The 10,008-nt window shown below is 31.9% G+C and overlaps 1 protein-coding gene across 1 annotated transcript in view; it reads left to right on the top strand.

The window, feature by feature from the left end:
* Positions 1-1,949: 1,949 nt before the first annotated feature.
* Positions 1,950-10,008, top strand: part of LOC143063365 (uncharacterized) — a 101,069-nt gene continuing 93,010 nt past the window's right edge. The window contains exon 1 of the mRNA XM_076235480.1: positions 1,950-2,077. The gene's annotated coding sequence lies outside the window, so the exon portion shown is untranslated. The remainder of the gene's footprint in view (positions 2,078-10,008) is intronic.

Here is a 10,008-nt window from a genome sequence, read left to right as displayed (position 1 = left end):
TATATCATTCCTTAGAAAAAGTTCAGAATTTATTTATTCACCGTTTGACATACACATTTTATAAAATTTGATAGGATAGTTATGTTTTACATCTTTTTACATGCAGGTCGAACTATATTTTCCAAAAACACAACATTTTGTGGGTACATGATATGGTGTTAATTTCTATGATAAATGTATCTTATGAATGAAAATATATTTTTTTTTTGGTTTCAGAAGATAAACAAAACGGATTTGTATAAAAACATTTAGAAAATCTTGCTGTATATTTATCTTATTCACGTGCTTTTCAAATGTTGTAAAACTGGTAAGATAACGTATAATTCCAAGTTAAGATATATGTCTTTAGACTTAATTCAGCCTATTGTAGCATAATTCGTGTGGTGCTTTCTTTTTACCATGCGAATTTTCTTCAATCATGATCTGATTAATTTTTTTAATTTCTATTTTCGAGTCTTAAAAGATGGAGTTTTGAATTTTATCTGTACAACTACCCATTTTCGTTCATAGAAACTTTATCGTAAAAGATAGGTCAATGATACCTAAAGTCGAATCTTAACTAACAACACCATAGCAAATAAGAAAAATACCGACAGACAAACAAAGGAACAACAGTTCACGAAACACAATATAAAAAACTAAAGACTGAGCCACACGAAGCACACCAAATACGGAGGGTTATCTCTGGTGCTTCGGAAGCGAAAGCAGATCCTGCTCCACATAGGGCACCCGTCGATTTTCTTAGTTATCACAGGTACCAGGATTATATTTTAATACGCCAGACGCACGTTTCGTCTACATAAGACTCATCAGTGACGCTCAGATCCCAAGTTAAAAAGCTAAACAAATACAAAGTTGAAGAGCATTCAGGCCATAATCCCAAAAAGTTGTGCCAAATACGGCTAAGGTAATCTACTCCTGGGGTTAGAAAGTCCTTAGTTTTTCGAAAAACTCAAAGTTTAGTAAACACGAAATTTATAAAAATGACCATATAATTGATAATCATGTCAACACAGAAGTGCTGATAACTGGGCTGGTGATACCCATGAGGATGAAATGCCCACCGGCAGTGGCATCGACCCAATGGTGTAAATAGTTATCAAAGGTACCAGGATTATAATTTAATACGCCAAACGCGCGTTTCGCCTACATAAGACTCATCAGTGACGCTTAGATCAACACAGTTAAAAAGCCAAACAAATACAAAGTTAAAGAGCATTGAGAACCCAAAATTCCAAAATGTTGTGCCAAATACGGCTAAGGTAATCTTCTCCTGGGGTAAGAAAATCCTTAGTTTTTCGTAAAATTCAAAGTTTTGAAAACTGGAAATTTACAAAAATTACCATATAATTGATATTCATGTCAACACCGAAGTACTGACTACTGGGTTATCTTAGATTAGAGGAAATTACAGGTGAAAGTCAGTATTGCCCTTTCTGAAAGTTTTCAAGTGTAATGTCAGGAATATGGTTGTTGTTATATACAGTCTGTGTAAATATATTTTGGCGCTTGATTTTGTTGTTCCGTTGTTTTCCACTGTAGTTAGTATGTTACTCTTGATTTAAATTTGTAACTAGGATTTTTTTCCTTAATCGAATTATGACTATTGAAAAAGAGTATACTACTGCTACCTTATTCAGTAGAAAATGCAATTAAAAATTTGCATTCAAAATCAAATATGTATTTCTTCAGAAGATGATTTACACAGTCAAGTAACTTGATATTGATTATAGTCAGGCTTTGGTGACGAGACACACACATATAGACAGTATAGAACAAGTTCTCCTGGTTAAATTTTGATATAGTGGTCATATAGATATACAAGTAATTTTATGTATATGTTGATGAAAGTAGACAGATCAAATGAACTCCTCCCTTTTTCATGAAAAACATGCGTATCATCTAAGTAGATAATTTTAAAGCATCTCTAAGCAGATTGATGACAACACAGCTGTCGTTCATTGTATACTTTAATGTATATAACGAAAATTAATAATATATTTTATTAAGTTTGTCGATACCCCCAGGAGATTACTGTAACGGGGTTAGTATTAAGGATAATCATTAGACAGGACAGGTAATAAGTTAAATGCATTTTCTTATAGGTTATGAATTGTTTTCACTTTCAGATTTTTAACTTTTTCAGGTGCGAAAAGTTTGGGCCCTTTCGTTACACATGGATATATCTCATTGCATTTATCGGGAAATTAAATTTAAGATACATCACGTTAAAGGCTTAACACACAAGAAAGTAAATCTAAACATTGTGCAACTCTTAAGCTAATAGTCGAAATGTCTGGCAGAAATATCACCTATTATAAGCAAGGTAAACACATTATTTCGAGAAAAATATCCATTCTCCTGTTTAATTTAGCTTATTGTTGCAGAGGTTAGTGCTGCACGATGGCAATATTCATTAAAATGACAGTTGTTTGATTTTATAAATCTGTTGCATACGTTTGTTGCAGTTTGATTTTGTTGCAGTTCAGTGTGTCTGTTGTTTCGTTGTTTTCCTCCTAAGCTTAATGTGTTCCCCTCAGGTTTAGTTGGTAAACAGGATTTTTTTCCCTTAATCGATTTATGACTTTTGAACACCGGTATTTTACTGTTGCCTTTACTTACATACAACATTATGGAAAAATAATAATTATCTTTTGATTTGCATTGTTAATGCTCACAATAGAAATTTCTACTCGGTTAGAGTTAAGGATTGCAAATTGTAATTTTTCTTAGAAAATAACACAATGTTAGTATAGTCAGTTAGACATGTCCTCTGGTGCACATCTGTACTTGTTGACATTTATTTATTTTATAACCATATCAATGATAATTCATGTCAGCACAAAAGTGCTGACTACTGGGCTGATGATACCCTCGGGGAAATAAATCTCCACCAGCAGTGGCATCGACCCATTGGTTGTAAATAAACTCATCATAGATACCAGGACTAAATTGTGTACATACGCCAGACGCGCGTTTCGTCGACAAAAGACTCATCAGTGACGCTCGAATCCAAAAAAGTTAAAAAGGCCAAATAAAGTACGAAGGTGAAGAGTATTGAGGACCAAAATTCCTAAAAGTTTTGCCAAATCAAGATAGAACCTATTCCAATTAATAATATGCAATACATCTTTTCACATTCCCGTTTATATATGGATTTCAGGGAAGAGGAGAGGCGAAGGATAAATAAGGGAAATTGACATTTAAGATGTATTTCGCCTTCTTTACAGTTGAATTCTTAGATTGAATATATATAGAAGTTAGTGCACTTAAGAATAAAAAATATTCCGATTTTTTTTAATGTTATCTAAAGACTATTTATTGTTGTGCTTTTACTTTTTAATGTACACATTGAAAATAATATTCTGAATTAAGATAACAAAATCTCATCGAAGATAAAAAGTTCATAGTATTTAAAAAAGAGTGCCCTTCAAAGGGGGCTCGTGGGTCTAAATCCATTTGTTTTCTAAATATAAGATTTAGCTATTTTTTTTCTTTTATTATATACTTATAGAAAAATAAATTTTTAAAATGGGGTCACCGTCCATTTAAGTTCACAATCTGCCTTCGAAAGAAGCATGCATTTTTGTTAAGGTACTTTTTTCTGTTGAACTTATAGGAGAAATAGAGGTAATATCGAAATAATAAAAAAAACTAAATTACAGAAATCGCTTAAATTTTATAATTGTTAAGTTTATGAACAGCTTATTTGAAAATTATAATACAAAATATAGGTCACCGAAGAGTTAAAAAAGATATTTCAAATTTAATGCCAAAAAATTGCATTTTTGCATCAAAGGCAGATCATTTGGAGCTTTTTCAATGAAGTAAACATCTTAAACGTCATCTGGGGCAAAAACGAATCTTTTTGTTTTTTTGGTTCATTTTTGTACTATATCATAAAGTAACAAATAAAAATGTAAAAAAATAATATTTGAAATGAACAAAAAAAATGTTTCAATTTTTGCTGGTTTTTTTTGTACCCTCGACCCTCCTTAAATAAAAAGATAAATAAATATAAACTAAAATTACGTTTGTCGATCTCCGATACATATATATCTGCTAGAACTGTTTTGCACAAGTTAGATTAAGCTACCACAACGCTGATAAAAAGCATGTTAAAAACATCAAACAAAATACAAACTGTCATTACTTCAAGGTATTAATAAAATTATATCCAATGATAATTTCGATGAATTTTTGTCCGTGATTTCACTAAAAAAGAAACATATATATCTCATGTAAGGAATATGACATTTGTTAGCTATTAGTTACGTTGGTTGAAAGAATTGAGCATTTGATTCTGTTAGGTTTTATTGCCCTTTTTTAATGTACATTGGCGTACGGTTTTTTTTTTGTATTTTTATATCATATATAATAATAGTACGTGCAATGCTTATGATTTGGAATTAATTGGCAAACTTAATATGAGCGAAATTGGTTTTTTTTATTGGATGAACTGACTGAATGCAATAGTTACATATATATTTATGGTATATTGTGAAAGTACTTTGAAGTTGATCAAAGCTAGAAAGTGATGTTTTCTTAGACTACAAGCTATCTGTATAATCTAATTGCTGGAAAAATTTAGTTTGATACCTTGAAAGTTTAGTAACCTTCCAAAAATATAAAAAAAAATGTGGTATGATTGCCAATAAGATAACTATCCACAAGAGTCTAATACACATTAATTAACAGCTATAGGTCACCGAATAAAGCATTAAATGGTACGTACCAAAAAGTAACTACTCTTGTATGTGAACAAATGGAAACATAGAAACGAAATATATTTGATACAAACTGCCATATTCCTGACTTGGCACATGGCATTTTAAGAAAAATGCTGGATTAAATTTATTTTATGGCTAGCCAAACTCTCGCTTAAATGACAATGTTAAAATATATCGCTAAAATGACAACAGTATGTGTCAGGAATACAGAACAACCTAACGCAAAAACACTGAGCAAAGAGAAACGCATACATAAATAACATAAAAGTCGTTACAGCATGTCGACAGCAGAATAATAACGGAAATCTTTAATTCACGACAGTTCATACAATTATTTCCACAATACTAGTCAAGAACAATTATCATAAATATGACGTTATTGAAAGACTATTTTAAAGAAAATATGTGACGACGTCATAATTATTTAGACTAACATAATACTATATCCGTGTAAAATGGAAATTAACTCGACTATACTGACAAATCAGTCATATGTAAAATGTACCAAAAATATACTGTTATTTTACATACAGAAACATCTTATACATCAACCAATTGATGATGGTGTCCCTAAAATTTACGGAGAGTCAATTTTAATCTACCTCCAAATAACCATGTTGGAGCAGTTTCTGTGTAAGAAGTACACACCTGTGTATGAAGTTCGAATAGTGTTAACATACACAATCACACCGTATCAATTTTGATATATACACACCATACGACGTAGCAGAGGCTATGTTACTGCTGTTGAATGAAACATTGATAATTGGAAAGTTGAAATAATCCTGTTTGTCATAGATTTGAGTGCGAAGTCGTCAATATTGAGGAAAAGTACAAGGTGTGAAGTAGTCCTTCTATTAGAAGCAACCTAATTTCAAGTTCACTAGCATATATGATATGAAAGTCCTGACTGAAATATAGGTTAATCAGTGATAGGACATCCTGAATATATCTGAAATTAAAATAAAGAATTTTTCATGTTGGTCAGAAAGGGTGCTCAATCAGTACACATTGGACTATATGTTGAAATATCAATCGTGCCAACGTAACAAATATATTGTCGATTAAAAAGTCCAGCATTTCGATTATATCATTTTCAGTGTATTTTCAGATAGAATCAAAGTGGTTCTTCACACAAAAAGAATTTTTATAACACAAGCGTCAAAATTCAACAGAGGATAATATGAATCTCTCAAAATATTTATCGTAAACCGTTGTGGGTTTTTAACGCGAATATAACTGGAGTGTTAGGAAATGATCTATGGTTTTACTTATTCTAGCATTATTTACCAAATCAAATATCCAATGATCTTTTTCATGTTTTCAACAAAACAGTGAATGTATGTCTGACTGTCTGTCTGGTATGTAAGAGGATTTAAATAGATAGTCTGTCCACATTCATTATACACGACATGTCCCGTTTTAAGCAGTCATCATGCGTTCTCATGCACTTATTTTTTTTAAAAGATGTAAACATGACGTACTGCACGAAAAAGATTGAACTCTATGCAAAGTAGTTTAAAACGGTTCAGGAATATTGAAAATCGAAATGATCTGTTTTTTAGTGGTAGGATGGTCATCAGTTTATTTGATCATCTGTACTCTTATAGTCCCACACATCAACCGAATTGATTAAACAGATATGCCCGTTCATAAATAGCTAACTTGGGACAAAATTCAATTTAGTTAAGTACAGAAGCATTTAAGATCAATTTCAATACATTCAATCAGTTTGTTAATAACGCCAACATCTGGTGTCTTAAACTCGATACTAACATCAGAAACACTGATGGTCAATATTGACAAATTACCATCACATACTTATCTGACGTATATCACGTACTTTATTTTGACATAAATTACAACTTTAATGAATGTCTTTTTAATCTATCAGAACAGATAAACTGCCTATCAATATCTTGAAATAGAAATATGATGACGTTTTAATATGGTGTAAAAATCTGAATTCTAATTCTAGAAAAATAAATTACACTTTGATTATATGAATATATCAAGAAGTGTGCATACATTTTATTTGGTACTTTATCTAATTTTCTGTGTATTTTGTTGTATTCAAGTATTTATGCAAAAATGAAAATGCCTGTACCAAGTCAGGAATATGACAGTTTTTGTCCATTCGTTTTTGATGCGTTTTGTTATTTGATTTTGCCATGTGAATATGGACTTTCCCATTTGATCTTCCTCTAAGTTCAGTATTTTTGTGATTTTACTTTTTATATGACCTTATTGAAGGACAACGACATAAAAACTACAAATTTTTGTTATTTAATGAACTGAAAAGCTAAGAAATACCGCAATGTTGTTTTTGTTTTACAAATAATTACCTTCGGGTGGGACTTTTGAAATGTGAATTGTATTAAATATAACAGTTGGTTTCCATTCAGTCGTGCGTTTGTTTCCTCTTTTTGAACATATCACTATCTACTTAACAAACCCTATATGCCTGTATTGCCTATTTATGCTTTCTTTTTAGTGTTCTTGCTGAAGATTAATACCGAAAATACTCACGGCACAGAAAATTATAAAGTGTTATTTTCTATTTTTAGATTCTAGATGCCCCCCGTTTCTCATTTGGTTCCTATTGGTCAGTCTTTAGTTTTCTATGTTTTCTATGTTGTGTTTGGTGTACCGTTCCTTGCCTTTTTGCCTTTTTTAGCCTTGATGTTGTCTGTTTGTTTTCGATCTATGAGCATGACTGTCCCTCTGGTATCTTTCGCCCCTCTTTTATTTTGTTCAATGTTTCCGATCTATGAGCATGACTGTCCCTCTGGTATCTTTCGCCCCTCTTTTATTTTGTTTAATGTTTCCGATCTATGAGCATGACTGTCCTTCTGGTATCTTTCGCCCCTCTTTTATTTTGTTTAATGTTTCCGATCTATGATCATGACTGTCCCTCTGGTATCTTTCGCCCCTCTTTTATTTTGTTTAATGTTTCCGATCTATGAGCATGACTGTCCCTCTGGTATCTTTCGCCCCTCTTTTATTTTGTTTAATGTTTCCGATCTATGAGCATGACTGTCCTTCTGGTATCTTTCGCCCCTCTTTTATTTTGTTTAATGTTTCCGATCTATGATCATGACTGTCCCTCTGGTATCTTTCGCCCCTCTTTTATTTTGTTTAATGTTTCCGATCTATGAGCATGACTGTCCCTCTGGTATCTTTCGCTCCTCTTTTATTTTGTTTAATGTTTCAAAGATGAATATGAACACGTGACACTATTTTTGTCCTACAATAATTATTCGATGTAGAGATACCTGATAACATATTCGATATTAGCGTCACACACCTTGAGTTAGATATTGACCTATTATAAGTAAATGTATACGAGAGAGTGCATAGGATATATGCACTGGCTTTTTTATCACGATTAAATTGAAAATCTGATAATTTTTTTTAGAAATTGATATTGATCAATAAACTAGCAGTGGTTTTGGAATATAATTAAAACTAGTATGATCGATTTTGTTTCCGGTCGTTCCAATAGTTGATACAGTTTACGTTTGGTGTTGTCAGTTTTAATAGATATCAATTTTTGTTTTAAATTTATCTTAAAGTCGGTTGGTTTGTTATTAAAGTTTTGTCTGGTTTGGTTGGTAGTTGAGGTTACCATTTTCGATGTCAACGTATAATTGTTCCTCCGCACAGAAGTCCGTCTGGAAACTTTAAGCTTTTGATTTTCCCATTAATTACGGAGTTTCCGTTTTCAATTTTCTGGGACTTTGGTATTTTGGGGTTTATCTTTTTGATGTGCACAACGCTATTATATCTGTTCCTGTTGGAACAAATATTATATACCATTTATTGCGTCGGAATACAAATACTGTTCTTCTTGTAGAAATTATCAGAATATATTTTCCGTTTTTGGACTTATATTATAGTTACGATACTTTTGTCAGGTCATTAAGACTGCATATTTTGACTTTAATATTAATTCACTTTTATTGTCTATGCAGCGGAAATAAACACATTTATTCTTAAACCAGTTGTTGGCATGGTACTGGTTATGTTCTTCTCATATATTTTATATGGGTATAATACTTAACCCCTTACGGGAAGGATTGTGCTTGATATTCATATGATGAAGACATAATCTTTCAATCAGTTTAATTGGGGTCTGGAGTTGGTGTGGCAGTAGCTTTTATCAAATGTTAGAAATTATTATAAATTAAGGAATGTATCTCCCTCATGCAAAGCTCGGATTCCTCTCACGGATTTGGCTATACTTTTTGGACCTTTTGGATTATAGCTCTTCATCTTTCATATAAGCTTTGGATTTCAAATATTGTGGCCACGAGCATCACTGAAGAGACATGTGTTGTCGAAATGCGCATCTGGTGCAGGAAAATTGGTACCGTTAATGTTATTACTAGTAGTACTTTGTTAATCTATGTAACATTGTCATTTTGTTTAGTTTCTTTTGTTACCTATTCTGACATCAGACTCGAACTTCTTTTGAACTGAGATTTACTGTGCGTATTGTTATGTGTATGTTTTATACATTGCCTAGATGTATAGGGGAGGGTTGAGATCTCAAAAACATGTTTAACATGTTTAACCCCGCCGCAATATTGCGCCTGTCCCATGTCAGGAGATTCAGGACTTTGTTAGTCTTGTATAATTTTTAATTTTAGTTTCTTGTGTGTATTTCGGAGTATAGTATGACGTCCATTATCACTGAACGAGTATACATTTTTGTTTAGGAGCCAACTATAGCACAACTCCGGATGCTGGAGTTTCTCTCTGCATTGAAGACCCATTGGTGTCCTTCGGGTTGTTGTCTCTTTGACACATTCCCCATTGCCATTCTCAATTCTATGTTCCAGTATGAATATGTTTTTAAAAATTGCATTCTCATTTATGTCAAATTTTGTGGTACCATTAATAATCGAAATTGTTAAGTCATGCAGTCCGTAATTGTTGTTATAGTGCAAATATATCTACTTATTGTATGTGTTACAATAAAAATATCATTTTAAAGCATTGATGGATACTTCATGAGTCAATATACAATTCAATTGACTAGATCAACAATAAAAAGATTAGATAATTAGAATATGGCATAAAGCTGTTGCTCATTTCAATATCATCATTATATAACTGACACGTTGCTCTATTATTATTTTGCCCTATTCGTCTTTAAAACGAACACTTAATATGTTTATCTTATTATATATTACATAATGGCAAATAAATAGATAAATCTAGGAAAACATAAACGGATATTGTAGAATGAAGATAACCACTTATAGCAAATGAA

The sequence above is a fragment of the Mytilus galloprovincialis genome, chromosome 2 (genome assembly GCF_965363235.1).
Source record: "Mytilus galloprovincialis chromosome 2, xbMytGall1.hap1.1, whole genome shotgun sequence".
Taxonomy (NCBI): domain Eukaryota; kingdom Metazoa; phylum Mollusca; class Bivalvia; order Mytilida; family Mytilidae; genus Mytilus; species Mytilus galloprovincialis.
Note: the sequence above shows the minus strand (reverse complement) of the source record. Positions and strands in the feature narration are given on the sequence as shown.